This window comes from Cetorhinus maximus, chromosome 9 (assembly GCF_964194155.1).
Source record: "Cetorhinus maximus chromosome 9, sCetMax3.hap1.1, whole genome shotgun sequence".
Classification (NCBI taxonomy): Eukaryota; Metazoa; Chordata; class Chondrichthyes; order Lamniformes; family Cetorhinidae; genus Cetorhinus; species Cetorhinus maximus.
In genome coordinates this window covers 107,421,324-107,440,127 of record NC_135887.1, presented here as the reverse complement: position 1 = coordinate 107,440,127, position 18,804 = coordinate 107,421,324, and the positions used below count along the sequence as shown (strand labels likewise).

The window sequence follows — 18,804 nt, the reverse complement described above, 5'->3', positions numbered from 1 at the left end:
TTTTTGATTTAATCAGCAATTGCAGTTTTTATAAACCCCCCCCCCCGCCCCCCTGCCGTGACTGCTTCCATTATGCTTCTTGGTATCATTCATCGCATAGAAACAAGAGGCTTGCATTTCTCTAGCACCTTTTATGACTGCTGGACATGCCAAAGTCCTTTACAGCCAATGAAATGTAGTCACTGATGTAATGTAGGAAATGTGGCAACCCATTTGACCATCAAATCTATACCATTTAACCAAATCTCAATCCCTTGCTATCTCTCAATTTCTTTTGAAACGGCTCCTTTTTAAGTAATTATTTAATTTTCTTTTAAAGGAAGTTGTGGTTTCTGGTTCAACCAGGAATTTTGTTCAAGAATTACAAATTTTAACCATCACCTATATGAAGGTATTTTGTCCAACCTTCCCTTTAATTCTTTAGGATTATCCTTAACTTTGTGCCTTCTCATTAGTCTTGCTGTATTCCACACAGTGGAACCCATCCATCCTCATTTACTTTATTTCTAACTCTTCACGATCTTGAAGATATGGCTTGGTTACCCCTTCACCTCAGCTCCACTGGAAAAAGCCAAAACGTATCAAGTCTCTACATAACCATAACCTCTAATCCCAGTAACATTCCAGTGTTATGGCACAGCGGATGGTAAATGCTGAGCTGCTCAAATTCCAGAGGGAAACTTGAAACAGCTGCCACCACTGTTTTGCAATTTGTATTTTTTATTTTAAGATCCGTGCCTTGAATTCAGTAGTAATAAATCCACTGATAGAAGTTTTTTACAAAACTAAATTACACATTTATTAATAGTAGAAAAGATTTCAAGCACACACACGTCTACAAATTACTACTATAATAGCTCCTAACTCCCCTAATAACCTGACTCCCAGTTACACCTCCGTTAAGGCAACAGTAAAGCAAAATAGTTTTCAACAGATCCAGGCAAAGCACACAATACCTTAGACAGTGATATTCATTGTGAGTTTTCTTAGCTTCGGCTCCTGTAGCCGAGACTGGAGGCTTTTCACACTTATTAGATCTTAGAATGCCGTCCTCCTTACTCATACCTCATCTCCTTTATACATGTTTCTCCCTTTTTAATGTAAATTCCATTGTTCCAATATGTCTTTGCAACTTTACTTTTTCCATAATATAAACCTTCCACAGTACACATTGTATCAGTATCCTTTGGGAAAAATAAACACACTGTTTAACTTTGCTTCATATGGCTAGGTGTAATATTTCATCATCTTTGAAATTCAAACTACTCTGATTATCTAGAAATGCAAATGTTCCTTACATGCTAAAACTTCAACCATGTTTAAGTTTTTAGCATTTCAAACCTAGCTTCTCTTTTGATAACTCAAAAGCTCCAGACTAGCTGTCTGCAATTCAATTAAAACCTCCACACACACACGCATCCACACAGAGAAACTCATCCAAACCCCACTATTAACCTTCCTTTACAATAAATCACAATATTATGAAAATTATTAAATTTTTATGGCACCAGTGAATCTGTGCTACACCTTTTCCATTGTTTATGTATCATTTGTATAATGTGATGCCCTAAAATGTATACAATACTCCAACTGTCATTTATGGTTTTAAGCAGTTTGACTGTTATGAAGTCTTGTTATTCCTTTGGATCTATCTTGATAGTGCTTGCAAGCTGATGCAAAATCTATTTGTATGTTCCTGCTTTTTTTTCAGTTTCTGGTAAAATCTTATTTATCCAACTAAAATTTGTGAACAACAACTATATATATATTACTGTAGTCTGAACTGTGTGACATAAGTTCAAAGTGTAAAGCCTTAAAACAAATTACAATAAATAACTTGAATTTGTAATGTGCCAAATGTAAGAGAGGTTTTTGTCCTCCCTCTGCAAGGAAAAAATGCTGCAATATTGAGAATGAATGCAGAATCATTTAAAGAAAAAACTTTCATTTATAATGTGCATGACCTCTTTACTGCCAATTGTGTAGGAAGCCAAGTTACCAACTTGCTTACAGCAACGAAATGAATGACTAGACCATCTGTTTGAGGGATGAATATTGGCCAGGACACGCAACTTCCCTGATCAGCTTTGCATAGTGCCATAGGATCTTTTATGTTTACCTGAGAAGGCAGCACTCTCCCAGTACTGCACTCTAGTGGCAATGTAGATTATGTGCTCCAGCCGCATATGTATTTGTCACCTTCAGGCTTGACTATTTGAATGCTCTCTTGGCTGGCTTTCCATTTTCAACGCTCTGTAAACTTCAGCTCTTCCAAAATTCTGCTGTCCATATCCAATCTAACGCCATGAAACAGTGGAAGCCCAAAGAGACTTTGGGGTCCAGGTACATAGACCATTAAAATATCTCAAAACAGCTATAGAAAATAATTTTAAAAAGCTAATGGGATGCTAGTTTTTATATCAAGAGAATGAAAATTTTTTTAAAATTATTCATTTATGGGATTCGGGCATCTCTGGCTGGACCAGCACTTATTGCCCACCCCTAATTGCCCTTGAGAAGGTGGTGGTGAGCTGCTGCCTTGGACCACTTCAGTCCATTTGGTGTAGGAACACCCACAGTGCTGTAAGGGAGGGAGTTCCAGGATTTTGACCCAGCGACAGTGAAGGAATAGCGATGTAGTTCCAAGCCAGGATGATGTGTGGCTTAAAGGGGAACTTGTTGGTATTCCATGCACCTGCTGCCCTTGTTCTTCTAGGTGGTCAAGGTCGTGAGTTTGGAATATGCTGTCAAAGGACCCTTGGTGAGTTGCTGCAGTGCATCTTGCAGATGGTAGACACTGCTGCCACTGTGTCGGTGGTGGAGGGAGCGAATGTTGAAGGTGGCAGGTAGGGTGCCAGTCAATCGGGCTGCTTTGTCCTGGATGGTGTTAAGCTTCTTGAGTGTTGTGGGAGCTGCACTCATCCAGGCAAGTGGAGAGTATTCCATCACACTCTTGACCTGTGCCTTGTAGATGGTGGACAAGCTTTCGGGAGTCGGGAGGTGAGTTCTCATCACAGGATTCCTAACCTCTGACCTGCTCTTGTAGCCACAGTATTTATATGGCTAGCCCAGTTCAGTCTCTGGTCAATGATAACCTGCAGGATGTTGATGATAGGGGATTTCGCGATAATAATGCCATTGAATGTCAGGGGATGATGGTTAGATTCTGTCTTGTTGGAGATGGTCATTGCCTGACACTTGTGTGGCGCAAATGTAACTTGCCACTTGTCAGCCCAAGCCTGGATATTGTCCAGGTCTTGCTGCATTTGGACATGGACTGCTTCAATGTCTGAGGAGTCGTGAATGGTGCTGAACATTGTGCAATCATCAGCGAACACCCCCACTTCTGACTTTGTGATGGAAGGAAGGTCATTGTTGAAGCAGCTGAAGATGGTTGGGCCAAGGATGCTACCCTGCGGAATTCCTGCAGTGGTGTCCTGGAGCTGAGATGACTGACTTCCAACCACCACAACCATCTTCCTTTGTGCTAGGTATGACTCCAACCAACGGAGAGTTTTCCCCCTGATTCCCATTGACTCCAGTTTTGCTAGGGCTCCTTGATGCCACACCCTGTCAAATGTTGCCTTGATGTCAAGGGCAGTCACTCTCACCTCACCTCGGGAGTTCAGCTCTTTTGCCCATGTTTGAACCAAGGATGTAATGAGGTCAGGAGCTGAGTGGCCCTGGCGGAACCCAAACTGGGCATCAATAAGCAGGTTATTGCTAAGCAAGTGCTGCTTGATAGCACTGTTGATGACCCCTTCCATTACTTTACTGATGATCAAAAATAGACTGATGGGGCGGTAATTGGCCGGGTTGGATTTGTCCTACTTTTTATGTACAGGACATACCTGGGCAATTTTCCACATAGCCAGGTAGATGCCAATGTTGTAGCTGTACAGAAACAGCTTGGCTAGGGGTGTGGCAAGTTCTGGAGCCCAAGCCTTCAGTGCTATTGCCGGAATATTGTCAGGGCCCATAGCCTTTGCAGTACCCAGTGCCTTCAGCTGTTTCTTGATATCACGAGTGAATCGAGCTGGCTGAAGACTGGCATCTGTGATGCTGGGGGCCACTGGAGGAGGCCGAGATTGATCATCCACTTGGCACTTCTGGCTGAAGATTGTTGCAAATGCTTCAGCCTTATCTTTTGCACTGATGCCCTGGGCTCCCCCATCGTTGAAGATGGGGATATTTGTGGAGTTGTCTCTCCCTGCAGTGAGTTTTTTAATTGTCCTCCGCCATTCACAGCTGGATGTGGTAGCTCTGCAGAGCTTAGGTCTGATCCGTTGGTTGTGGCATTGCTTAGCTCTGTCTATCACTTGCTGCTTATGCTGTTTGGCACGCAGGTAGTCCTGTGTTATAACTTCACCAGGTTGACACCTCATTTTTAGGTATGCCTGATGCTACTCCTGCACTCTTTATTGAACCAGGGTTGATCCCCTGGCTTGGTGGCAATGGTAGAGTGGGGGATATGCCAGGCCATGAGGTTACAGATTGTGTTTGTGTTTGAATTCAATTCTGCTGATGGCCCAAAGCGCTTCATGGCTGTCCAGTCTTGAGTTGCTAGATCTGTTAGAAATCTATCCTATTTAGCCCAGTGGTAGTGCCAGATAACACAATGTGAAGGTGAGACTTCGTCTCACAATGACTGTGTACGGTGGTCACTCCTACTGATGCTGTCATGGATAGATGCATCTGCAGCAGGCACGTTGGTGAGGATGAGGCCAACTATGTTTTTCCCTCCTGTTGGTTTCCTCACCACCTGCCGCAGACCCAGTCTAGCAGCTATGTCCTTTAGGACTCAGCCAGCTCGGTAAGTAGTGGTGCTACCGAGCCACTCTTGGTGATGGACACTGAAGTCCCCCACCCAGAATACATTTTGTGCCCATGCCAACCTCAGTGCTTCATCCAAGTGGTGCTCAACATGGAGGAGTACTGATTCATCAACTGGGGGAGGGCGATACATGGTAATCAGCAGGAGGTTTCCTTGCCCATGTTTGACCTGATTCCATGACACCTCAAGGGGTCTGGAGTCAATGTTGAGGACTCCCAGGGCATCTCCTTCCCGACTGTATACACTGTGCTGCCACCTCTGCTGGCCCTGTCCTGCCGGTGGGACAGAACATACCCAGGGATGGTGATGGTGGTATCTGGGACATTATCTGGTAGTCATCCTCTGTTAGCCGTCCTCACGGAATCATATCTATGTCAGGCTGTTACTTGACTAGTGTCTCAATTTTGGCACTAGCCCCCCCCCCCGATGTTAATAAGGAGGACTTTGCAGAACTGAGTTTGCCGTTGTCATTTCAGGTGTCCAGGTCAATGCCAGGTGGTCCGTCCAGTTTCATTCCTTTTTTGACACTTGATACTTGAGGTGGTCACATGTAGACCAACCAGACTAGGTAAGGACATTAGTGAACCAGATGTGTCTTTACAACAATCAACAATGCTCATCATTAAACTTTTAATTCCACATTTTTATTAAACTCTGATTCCACTATCTGCATGGTGGGATTCGAACCCTGGTCCCCAGAGCATTCCCCGAGTCTCTGGATTACTAGTCCAGCGGCAATACTATGACACCATCAACCCCCCCCAAGGTTTCCTGCTCTCTACCTCCCTCTTTTATTGAATAGTGGCATTACATTTGAGGTTTTCCAATCAACTGGGACCTTTTTCAGAATCTAGGGAATTTTGGAAGATTACAACCAATGCACCCACTATCTCTGCAGCCACTTCCTTTAAGATCCTAAGATTCAGGCCATGAGGTCCAGAAGACTTGTCAGCCTTTAGTCCCATTAGTTCTCCTCGTACTTTTTCTTTAGTGATCATTGTTTTACGGTCTTGCCTTTTAACCTATTTTTGCAGTTCACTTTAGCCAACTCTGCCTTCATATCCTTGTAATTGCCTTAAGTTTAAGAAGCTAGTTTCAGTCTCTGAAATTCTCACCCTCAAACAATATCAAACTCTATCATGTTATGATCACTCTTATCTAGAGGATCCGTTTACTATGAGGTCATTTATTAATCTCGTCCCATTACACATAACCCGGTCTAAAATAGCCTGTTTGTTGGTTGGTTCTAGAATGTATTGTTCAAAAAAACTGTCCCAAATGCATTTCTGTGGACTCATCCTCCATTCTACCTTTGCCAATTTGATTCGTCAAATCTGTTTGAAAATTGCAATCTCCACGATTAATGCTGTACTTTTATTACAAGCCCCCATTATTTCTTGATTTATACCCTTTCCTACAGTGTAGCTATTGTCAGAGGGCCTATAAATCACTCCCACCAGTGACTTCTTCTCTTTGCTATCTCTTATCTCCACCCAGACTGATTCTATATTTTGATCCCTCGAGCCAAGATCATTTTTCACTACTGAATTGACCTGATCCTTGATTTAAAGGATGGCTTGAATGGCAGAACAGGCTTCAAGGGCTAAATTGCTTCCTCCTCTTACTATGTCACCAGCTATCTGCAAGTTTGCTGGATGTGTTCATGATGTCTCTCGACTGAGAGGGGTACATACAATTTATTTCCTCCACTATAACTGTTGAGTTGTACTATTTGTGATGGCCCATCTCCAGTCTGCTTACTCCTTGCATTTTGCTCTCTCGTCTCTGACAAAGGGCAAGAATCAGAGCAATGAGTGTGTGAAGATGATTCACTGAATGGATGCAGTGCATTCACTGAGATGCAAAACATTGTATAAGGATTGGGTTAGTTCAGTGGTGGGTGGATAAATGGGGGTGTGGTGGGACTGGTGGATTGATGAAAGTGAGGGCTGGGATTCACTGCGCAAAGTTATGAGTGGTGAGGAATGACATGACAGAAAATACTTTGTAAGCCAGTGTGAAAGTGATAGGTGTAGTTAGGCGCGTAAAGCACAGGATGTCTCATTGGTCACTTTCCTGACCTGATTAGGCCATTAAACTAATTCTTATATTGCATTTCTAGAAATGGGCATAACATTGCTGCTGCTGCTCATGTACTCAGCCACCTGCAACCACATCTTCTTGCTGTGAGCAACAGCTTTCTTCCTCCCATATTGCCCCTGTTGTTCCTGGCTGCGCCCACGGCCATTTGAGTCATGTGTCATTGAATCTGGATGCAGCCTTTGCATCATCCATCATGAACACCTCCACTATCCATTTGTGTATTACCATAAATGCAGCTGAGATCACACCATGCTTTTGTGCAAATTTTGCCCCTGCAAAACCCAGAAGTCAAAACTGTTCGGAAGAATTGCGTTGAGATCACGGATTCTGACATGCTCATTTGTCTTCTGTATTTCATCCAGACAGTTTCGCCCATCCCTCAGAAGCTCTGAAACTATCCTTGCGGTAATATTGGGGCCTCTGTTTCTTTGTTTCTTTCTCCACAGGTGCTACTTTACCTGATGCGTTTCCACATTTTCTGTTCTATTTCAGATTTGCAGCATGTGCAGTACTTTACTTTCATAAACTCCTGCCGCTCTGGTTACCAGGTTTCCTCTAACTCTGTTGGACAGACTTACTATCTTTTTTATTGGTGTTTCTTGTATCTTTCTGAGATCACAACTCGACCAGCTCCATTTAAGGTGATGGACATTATATCACATGCAATTTTAATGGGGCACTTTAGCAATCCCCTTCTGTGCTATAGCTATGCTCTATTACTCTACACACAATATCCTTTTATGCATCGGTTTCTAAAGCACAAAACTTCAAGGGCAGAAATACTTAACTACATAATGTAGCAGTGTAGTTTGCTTTACATCTTTTGCCTTCACATCTATCAACATGTCCTTCCACAAAAATCAGACTTGATGGCTTAAAAATAACTATTTATTACTAGCGTTCGTAATCTGATGCTGCATTATTATATTGAAATGCCTCTGAGCATTTCACCCAGTGAATTACATTTGAAGTGCCGTGACTGTCATTTTCAGCAAATGTGGCAGCTATCCTGCAGCCCCATACTCAAACGGCAATGAAATGAATGGCTACTTAGTCTATTTTTGATGCTATTGATTGAAGGAAGAATGCTGACTGGGGCATCAGGTCATCAAGCACCTAGTCTTCAAATGGTGCCATTGAATTTTGAGCAGCCCTGGAACCATTCACTGCAAGAGGTTGATGGGCCCTGAATTTAATATCTTAATGCGAAAGACAATAAATGCTTTGTGAGAGTTCTTCACCTAATTAACTTCTCAAACTATACTCGGCCATTCTTTATTTTAAAAATATCTAGACGTGCCAGTTATGTTGCCGTTTGTGTGATGGTGCTGTGCCATCTCTCTAACTCAAAACTTCTAATTTTGGGGTAGGTGTGGGCACTAGTACACTGTTTCATTGGCCCAGTGCAGTTTAGACTCTAGAAAGTTAGTGAACTTTGTGTATGCAGCTTCACGGGTGAGAGAATAGGCCCTTCATCACTTCACTCACTGGTTTTAATGTGTTGGACTGAAAAATGAGACTGGGAAAGAATGAAATTAAGAAACAATTTCTTTTGAGCCATTAAGTCTTGCACAAGTTAAGAGTCCTATCATTTTGGAATAATTTTCAAAAGATGGTATACCAGGATGCATCCAAGCACTTCACAATGTTACGATTCCCGTTGAGACCAATTTACTTTTTTTTTTAAAAGGAAAGGAATCCCCATGGCGCCAATGGAAAGAAACCCTTGGACAAGATTTTGCTGCTTAAAACTTTTAATGTAGTAAACCCGCTAAGATCAACATAATTCAAACATTAATCAACAAGCAAAGAGTGTTTCAAACAAAGAAGTAAATTTCACTTTAAATATTTGATAGAACAAAGATATGCCTCATGTCGTTAAAAGCACAGATATTACGTCCTGCGCAAATGTGGAACCACATTCAATCTTGCAGTCATTCTAACTCGGCCACCATTTTGTAGGATTTCTCACTTCTTCCCACCCAATCGTTTTGACCTTTGTGCCGCATTCATCCATATTCCATTCTAAGTCCCTGGACTTGGTCACCACTGATGAGGCACACATCTTTCTCAACATGGATCATGATAGGATAGAATGCCGAGAGACTCCCTTCCCAATCCCTTTAAAAGATCTGGTGGGCCCTAGCAACACTGAGACAGCAGCAATGGGTCTTGTCCAATCCACAGTCCTTTGCCCTTCCTGTCACACACAACACAGTCTCTGCTCTATTCTCAGAGACCTGCTTCAACACCACGATCTGTTTGAAGACTGCCAAACAGAAAGCAGTTCCATTCGGAGAGAACCTTGCTTCTTTACACACATTCTCAGTGTGTTTTGAACTGCCAAACAGAAAACACTGGATGAGCCAACCCCATTGCAATTAGCTTTCTGTTTATTCTTTGCATCTTAGTTGTTCATCCCCATGGCACCTTCAGGTCACTTGGACATTTCTTAGAATCCAATGATGTAATAATCAGGAAACAGATGAACCCTCTTTCAGAATACTTGCCAGCCCACTTTAGCCTTAAAGGGACATCGCACTGAAATAAATACACGCTTCCCAAAGCACATGTGCCATCACTCATGCATTCATATTTTTCCAGTCCTAATGTTATGTAGCTCCTTTCTACTTTCCCCTCTTTCCCTGTGTTCCAAGCTATCAGACTGAATTTTAATGTGATAGCATTAGTCACATATTGTGTGCAATCTTCAGCAATACCTCTGGAGGGTGTACAGTATTGTTGGAGAAGCAGCAGCACGGTATGTAATATCTCTAATACGGGCTGTGTGAGTGACTACAGTGAGCTGGTTTTCTCTGCTATTTTTAATGGGCATTAATCAGGTTTTGAGTGTTATTGTATATTCAAATTGCAGACAAAGGCAATAGTGTACAAACACATTCAAGTGATAATTCCTAGGTGCCTGGAATTACAGTACTATTACACAGATTGAGAATTGAGATTCATTTGCATAATGTACAGTTGTACTAATTGTCTTTTGAATATTAAATGCGGATTTACATGTTTGAGGATTTTTGGAATGTTCGTGCAGCAATATCTAAATATTGAAAGTCAATCTTCCTTTGTGTATGTAGTTAAAATTAAACTGCTTTCTGGTTTATGAAGACTGCAGATTTTTGCTCCACATGAATGATTAGAATATTTTACAGACCCGTAAATCGCTTGATGCACTTGGAATGATTGCCGAGGTATTCCTTTACTATTTAAAATGTTTCAGTTCTCGTTTATTCCGTGTTCAGCTTTACAGATATATCTGTCTCATTGTACATGTATTGTCATACAACTGACCTGTGGGCAAATTGTTACTCCTTATCCCATTCATTTTTGATCCATCATAACCATATGAAAGGTCTGTATCACATTGTTTATGCACTTGAAATACTGATCTCTATCTGCTGTCCCTGACAGAAACCAGTGAGTGAAGAAGAACAGTGAACAGTGTGTTAACCAATCCTCAGAATCAAAATACTTGAGAAATGTAGAGTGAGGAAACATAGTGAGTCAGTCAGCTTTAAGTCCTCCTTGTATGTTTTTAATCTATGTAATAATATAGGACAGCTTCAAGACCCAGATCCAGCTGAACATTTGGATATATTTTCTCCTCTTCAAACTGTTGATTTTTACTAGTATATAATCCCTTGGGTACCTTTCCAGTAGCTCACTCGTTCATCATTTATGAGCTTCACAATAACATATTATTTGATCCTGGTGGGACATTATAACAAGGCCCTAATTCTGTTTTTACTTCTGTACAAATAGACCAACTGGCAAGGTGCACTGGATAATGGTGAGGGTTGGAAATTTAGCTGCTTTTTTAGCTCTGGGATGCTGAGACTAAACTACACACACCACTTTTTTTTTTCTCTCTGGTCAGTTAATAGAGTGCAGATTGGGGATTAATTACTTGCTGCATCTAGATGCTAACTTTTTGTGTTTCATGCACGAGACCAACCAGATGCCTCTGTGTTGCATTTCTTTGGAGTCTCTCTCCATTTAAATAATAGTCTGCCTTTTGATTTTTCCGACCAAAGTGCACAACCTCACACTTTCCTACATTAAACCCCATCTGCCAAGTTTTTTCCCACCCACTCAACCTATCTAGATCCCCTTGCAGATTCCTTATGTCCTCATCACAACATGCCCTCCCACCTATTTTTGTATCATCAGCAAATTTGGATACATTACACACTGCCCCATCCTCCGAGTCATTAATATAGATAGTAAATAATTGAAGCCCTAGGACTGATCCTTATGGCACTCCACGAGTTACGTATTCCAACCTGAAAAAGGCCCATTAATCCCGACACTCTGTCCTCTGTGTGTTGACCAATCCTCGATCCATGCTAATACATTACCCTCAATACCGTGAGCTCCAGTCTTGTGCAATAATCTTTTAGGTGGCACCTTATCAAGTGCCTTCTAGAAATCCAAATACACTACACCTACCGGTTCCCCTTTATTAACTCTGCTTGTTATAATCCTCAAAGAACTCTAGCAAATATGTCAAATATGATTTCCCTTTCACAAAACCATGTTGACTGTTTGATTGCATTAAGCTTTTCTAAATGTCCTGCTACTTCTTTCTTAATAATGGACTCTAGCATTCTCCCACTGACAGATGTTAGGCTGACTGGTCTATAGTTTCCTGCTTTTTGTCTCTCTCCCTTCTTGAACAGGGGCATCACATTAGTGGCTTTTCAATCCACTGGGACCCTCCAAGAATCCAGTGAGTTCTGGAATATTTCAACCAATGCCTCCACTATCTCTGCAGCCATTTCCTTTAAAACCCTTGGATGCAGGCCATCAAGCCCTGGCGACTTGTCTGCATCTAGACCCATAGTTTGTCAAATACTTTGTCCCTCATGATGGAGACTGTTAGAAGATCTTTCCTCCCATTAACTCCTTGCTGCTTTGACACCTTTGGGATGTTTATTGTGTCCACCATCGTGAAGACCGATGCAAAATATTGGTTTAAATTATTTGCCATTTCCCAGTTATCAATTCTCCAGTCGCATCCCCTAAAGGTTCCACAGTCACCTTAACTACTGTCTTTCTTTTTATATACTTGTAGAAGCTCTTGCTGTTTTGTTTTTATATTTCTTGCCAATTTCATAATCTATTTTCTCCCTCTCTTAGCTTTTTAGTCATCCGCTGCTGGTATCTAAAAAAAAATTCCCAATCGTTTGGCCTTCCACTAGTTTTCACCACTCTGTGTGCCTTAACCTTTGACTGGATGCTCTCCTTGACCACCTTTGTTAACCACAGGTGGTTCATCCTTCTCACCGAGTCCTCCTTTTTGACCAGGATAAATTTTTGCTGAGCATTATGAAATATCTGCTTAAATGTCTGCCACTGCTTATCCACTGATTTTCCCCTTAGTCTATTTTCCCAGCCTGCTTTAGACAACTCTTTCTTCATACCTCTGTAATTGCCCTTATTTAAGTTGAGGACACTGGTTTGAGACCCAAGTTGCTCACCCTCAAACTGAATTTGAAATTCTACCATGTTGTGAACGCTACCCCCTAGAGGATCCTTAACTACGAGTTCTCTTATTAATCCTGCCTCATTACACATTACTAGATCTAAAATAGCCTGTTCCCAGGTAGGTTCTGCAATGTATTGCTCTACAAAATAATCCTTGATGCACTGTACAAATTCGTCTTCCATGTTACCCCTGCCAATCTGATTTGTCCAGTCAATACGCAGATTAAAATCACCCATGACAATTGTAGCGCCCTTCTTACATGTCTCTATTATTTCCCAATTTATACTTTGTCCTCCTGTGAGGCAACTCTTTGGGGGCCCATAGACAACTCCCACCCATGATTTCTTCCCCTTGCTATTCCTTTATTTTCACCCAAGCTGATGCCACAATTGAAACAAGAAAACCCGACTGGTCAGTAAGGCCTTTCACTGCACCATTCGCAAAGATTGGGAGGCAAAAGTGTAACAGAACAAGAAATGGCTGAGAGATTTGATAGAGGTGTTCAAAATTATGAGATGGTTGGATAGTGAAGATGGGGGGAATCAGAGGACACCGATTTATGGTGAATGGCAAAAGAATCAAACGCGCCATGAGGAAAACCTTTTTTGCGCAATGAATGGTTAGGATCTGGAATGCAATACCCGAGTGTGTGTTGGAGGTAGATTAAATCATGACTTTCAAAAGGGAATTGGATAATTATCTGAAGAGAAGAAATCTTAAGGCCTATGAGGATATCAGGGGAGTAGGAATAGCCGAGTTGCTCTTGCAGAGAGCTGGCACGGACATGATGGATTGAACGGCCGCCTTCTGTGCTGTAACCATTCTGTGATTCTGTGCCTGGCCACAGTGACTGGTTATTAGTTTATTTATGCCACTTAGCATGCTAAATGTACTTACAGTAAATGACTCATCACTCAGAAACTGGCATTTTACTTGCCTCCAGGATGTTGATGCCTTTGGGCAGCAATAGTGTTCAGATCTTCTGGATTTGTGATGGAATTCATCAAGTTTATTGCTATATTCTGTTGAAGGTAGCAGTGGATCTTCAAAGTCTTATTCCTTTTATGTAAAATGTTCCTGTGAAGTGTTTTCATTATTGTTTGCTGTCTTTTAACATGTGGTCATGTGGATTTTGCTGAAAACACTTAGTTCTTTAGCTGCAGTTTTACAAAGCACTTGAAACCAGCATAATATTCATTAGCAAACTGATTTGCACATGAAACTGCCAGACTGGCAGCTCTTTTACTCACCTACATATTAGCTTCTCTAACTGTTACAATTCTCTATACAGTAAACTTCTGATAAGTCTCAGAATAATGTTTGTGAAAAGGCCTTTCCCAATCTTCTCTCCTCTGCTGAAGGTTGTGACCCATCATATTACGCATGGAAGGATGCTGACACTCATTTTGGCATCCAGCCCTATTGGTCAAATTTCTTTTGCGACTCCACAAACTTGGGTGGAAATTTTGACCCCAAAGTGGGCATGGCCAGTGGGAGGTTGAAGTTTTAACAATCAGGATCCCACCATCCCGCCCCCAGCCCCACCATTAACATTTGACTTTATTAGAGACAGGAAGGTGGGTAGGCTTCCAACCTGCTATGAGGAGGCAGGTTGGCACTTTAAATATGAGAACGAGGCTCTGAGTGTCATTGTTCTTCAGCCCTTTTGAATTTAATTGTGGACAGCCAAGTTTCCTGGCACAACCACCCTGGCATGACCTACAAAGACTGGCTTCCTGTCTGACTGGAAACCAAGGTCATCAGTCAGACTGGTTCTGGGCAGGGAACTGATCTGTGATATCACGTGCATAGCAATGGAGTTAAAGCATCATAGACTGTGGGAAGCACCAACTCCTGGGTTCCCTGACACTTAAAATCCCTCATCCAGTTGTGCTTGGTCAGGTAAATTAAAATTTAGGCCTTTGTGTTGGCAAGCTCCTTTAACGTTACAGGCTTACTATGGTCAAGCAAATTCCTGTCCACACCCCACATCGACAGACGTAATTCATTCACTTAATTCAGTCCCCTAATCCTGTAAACCTTTGGCCCCTTTTACATAGATTTTGTAGCAGCAATGATGTGTGGAAAGCCTGGCCATTTTCCCTCCTTCACCAGCCTATGGACTCTGATAATTAAGCCTCAATCTCCTTTAGGTCAGAAAAGTGACCGATCAAAATAACAATGAATCAAGTTAGTAGGTCTGATCAGTAATCAGTAAAATAAGAGTTTTGTGTATTTCCCAGAGAGTCATTCCACCTCGAGTGTCCAGAGGGCACCAAGGCACCACCTGCTATTATTTTGCATATGACTGTGAGGATAAATTGGAGATCTATTATCAGACACTATATGGTATTTGCTTCTGTGAAAATCCAAAGCATTATTATTTTTAAAAATCTTCATTTTTTCCCCCTAGCCAGGAAATCCATCCGACTCTTAAAGCTGTTGATGATCTCACGAGATCTAAACTGATGCTACCATGGGGGTTACCATTCTTTAATCTCTATCCATTTCTGGTCATCTCGTAATACAGAAAATGAGATATGACTTTTTGTTCCCTCCCTCATTTAACAGAACAATTCGACTTCTGCAGTCTACAACCAAATGCACTTTAAAACAGTGATTTCAACATGGTTTGAGCAAGTTTTTTTTTATACCAGTTTTCTATCCGTTTTCTATCTTGGAAAAATAATGGCAATCGGAGCTTTCCCTCCCCATCCAAATAAGAGAATGAAAGCGTCATTTCACACTTGTAGACAACTTGTGATGCAGGATTATTCCGAGGTGGGCTATCTACTGACATACAGATCTTTTGGCCTGGAATGGATAAGGATGCAATCTCATAAGTCAGGTCCAGACTCTAAGAACAGCACTGATGAACCCACAAAGTAAAACTTGAACTGTATTATTACATTTTTAATACATTTGTTTGCAGAAGATTCTGGTGACTGGTGGCACTGTGATGTTTGGAATTGCAAAGACAATTAAATAAGTTCGATCTAATAGCCATTACAGAGACATGGCTGCAGGATAACATAGATTGGGACCTGAACATTGAAGGGATGTGATATTTAGGAAGGACAGGAAGATAGGAAAACATGAGGGGTGGAGTGGGGGTTGCTCTGTTAATTAATGATCGCATTAGCACATTAGAGAGGGATGACCTAAGTTCAGGAAACCAGGATGTAGAAACGGTTTGGGTAGCAATGAGAAATGATAAAGGCAAGAAGTCACTTGTGGGAATGGTGTACAAGCCCCTTAATTGTAATTACACGGTAGGACAGTGTATAAAAGAAGAGATAATGGGAGCTTGTCAGAAAGGTACAGCAACAATCCTCAGGATTTCGATCTGCATATAGACTGGGAAACCAGATGAGCAAAAGTAGAGTAAATGAGGAATTCATTAAATGTTTTCAGGATAATTTCTTAGAACAACACGTCCTGGCACCAACCAGAGTGCAAGCTATACTAGACCTGATATTTTGCAACGATTTGGGATTAATTAATGACTTCATAGTGAAGGCGCTCCTAGGTAGCAGCGATCATAATGTGATTATATTTTACATAGTTTGAGGAAGAGGAGAGGAGGCCCAAACTAGTATTTTAAACGTAAATAAGGGCAATTATAAGGGCATGGAAGCACAGCTAGCTGAAGTGAATTGGCAAATACAATTAAAGGATAGGTCAATAGAGATGCAGTGGCAGACAATTAAGGGGATATTTTAGAATACACAGAATAGATACATTGCAATGAGAGAAAAATTCCAAGGCGAGGCCCTGACATCAGAGGTTAACTAAAAAAAAAATTAAAGATGGTATCAAACTTAAAGCATATAATTGCGTAAAGATAGGTGGCAGGTCAGAAGATTGGACAGAATATTAAAAAACAGCAAAGAATGACCAAAAGGTTGATGAGAGGAATAATTAGAGCACGAGAGAAAGCTAGCTAGAAATATAAAGGCAGATAGTAAGAGTTTCTCTAGATAGTTTAAAAAAGAATTAACAAAGCGATCATTGGTCCTATAAAATGTGAATCTGGGGAATTAGTAATGAAAACTAAGGAGATGGCAGATGAGCTGAACCAGTATTTTGCATCAGCCTTCACTATAGAGGATACAAATAACATTTCAGAAATAGCTGTAAATCAGGAAATGGAGGAGCAGGAGAAACTCTGGGGGTGGCCGGGGGCCGGTGGGGTGGGGGGCTGCAGTTTGTAAGATTGCAATCATGAGGAAAGTGGTACTGAGAAAATTGGAGTTGTGGACTGATAAGTCCCTGCATCCTCGGGTCTTTAAAAAAAAGTGGCTAGTGAGATAGTTGATGCATTGGTTTTAATTTTCCAAAATTTCCCAGATTCAAGAAGGTTCCATTAGATTGGAAAATAGCTAATGTAACTCCTTCATTCAAAAAGGGAGGGAGACAAAGCAGGAAACTACAGGCCAGTTAACCTAACATCTGTATTAGGGAAAGTGTTAGAAGCTATTATTAAAGACATTATAGCAGGGCACTTGGAAGAATTCAGGGTAATCAGGCAGAGTCAAGGTTTTGCGAAAGGGTAATCCTGTTTAACCAATTTATTGTCGTTCTTTGAAGAAGTAACAGATGCTGTGGATAAAGGGGAACTGGTGGGTGTACTGTCCTTAGATTTCCAGAAGGTACTTGATTAGGTGCCACATCAGAGGTTATTGCGAAAAATTAAAGCTCGTGGCGTAGGTGTTAACATATTGACATGGATAAAAGATTGGCTAGCTAACAGGAAACAGAGTAGGCATAAATGGATCTTTTTCTGGTTGGCAAGATGTAATGAATTGTGTGCCATAGGGATCTGTGCTGGGGCCACAACTTTTTTAGAATTTTTATAAATGACTTGGATGAAGGGACTGAAGTTAAATTTGCTGATGACAAAGATAGGTAGGATAGTAAGATGTGAAGAGAACACAAGAAGGTTACAAAGACCTGGTAAATGGAGTATAATGTGGGAAAGTGTGGAATTGTCCATTTTGGCAGGAAAAAAAGCATATTATCTAAATGGTTAGAGATTGCTGAACTCAGATTCAGAGGGATCTTGGGTGTCGTAGTGCGTGAATCAGAAAAGGCTAGTATGTACGTACAGACAGTAATTAGAAAAGCTAATAGAATGTTATCATTTATTACAAGGCGAATTGAATACAAATGTAGGGAGGTTATGATTCAGTTATACAGGGCATTGGTGAGACAACATCTGCAGTACGGTGTACAGTATTGGTCTCCTTATTTAAGGAAGGATGTAAATGCGTTGGAAGCAGTTCATGGATTGGGCGGGTTGTCTTAACAAAGAAGGTTGGACAGGCTAGTTTTGTATCCACTGGCATTTAGAAGAGTAAGAGGTGACCTGATTGAAACAGATAAGATCCTGAGGGACCTTGATAGGGTGGATGTGGAGAGGATGTTTCCTCTTGTGGGAGAATCTAGTACCAGGGGTCACTGTTTAAAAATAAGGCCTAGCCCATTTAAGATAGATGAGGGGAAATTTTTTCCTGAGTGTTGAGAGTCTTGGAATTCTCTTCCTTTAAAAGGCGATGGAAGCAGAGTCTTTGAATATATTTAAGGCAGGGGCAGAAAGATTCTTGATGAGCAAGGGCATGAAAGGCTATTGGGAATAGGCAAGAATGTGGAGTTGAGGCTACAATCAGATCAACCATGATCTTATTGAATGGCAGAGCAGGCTTGAAGGGCTGAGTGGCCTACTCCTCATTCATATGTTCTGAGGTAACTTCAGCAATAAAAATCTCAAACAGTATAGAATTTAGAAGGTTAAGGGATGACTTGATTGAATATTTTATAGGATCGATAGTTTGAAAATGTTTCCACTGGTTGGGGATCCAGGACCGGGATCAAAGTCTAAAAATTAGAGGCTGCTCTTTATTCGAAACAAAAACAGAAAATGCTGGAAAAACTCAGCAGGTCTCACAGCATCTGTGGAGAGAGAAAAACAAAGTTAACGTTTCAGGTTCGTATGACCCTCCTTCAGAGCTGAAGAGAAGTGGAAATGTGATGAAATGTATACTGTCCAAGGTGGGTGGGGTAGGTGGAGCTGGATAGAAGGCCAGCGATAGGCAGGGACAAAGGGATTGACAAAGATGTCATGAATTAAAGGACAAAGGGATTGTTAATGGTAGTGGTTAATGCTAAAAATGGTGGTAATAGTGGCGTAAGGGTAAGAAAGCAGAATGTGATTACAGTAGAAGGAGGATAGTGTTGTGTGAAAGATCAACATGGAACAAGTGACAGATGGCCCTGTAGGGGATGGGGGTGGGGGTGGGGAATAAAAAGGATAGAAAATGGGATTAAAAAAAGGTGTTAAAACTATGGATAAATGAATAAA

General features: G+C 41.4%; 1 protein-coding gene across 20 annotated transcripts in view; it reads left to right on the top strand.

Moving 5' to 3' along the window:
• The window catches only part of plekha7b (pleckstrin homology domain containing, family A member 7b), a 500,085-nt gene that overhangs the window by 261,636 nt on the left and 219,645 nt on the right, over nt 1-18,804 (top strand). The gene's annotated exons all lie outside the window — the stretch shown is intronic.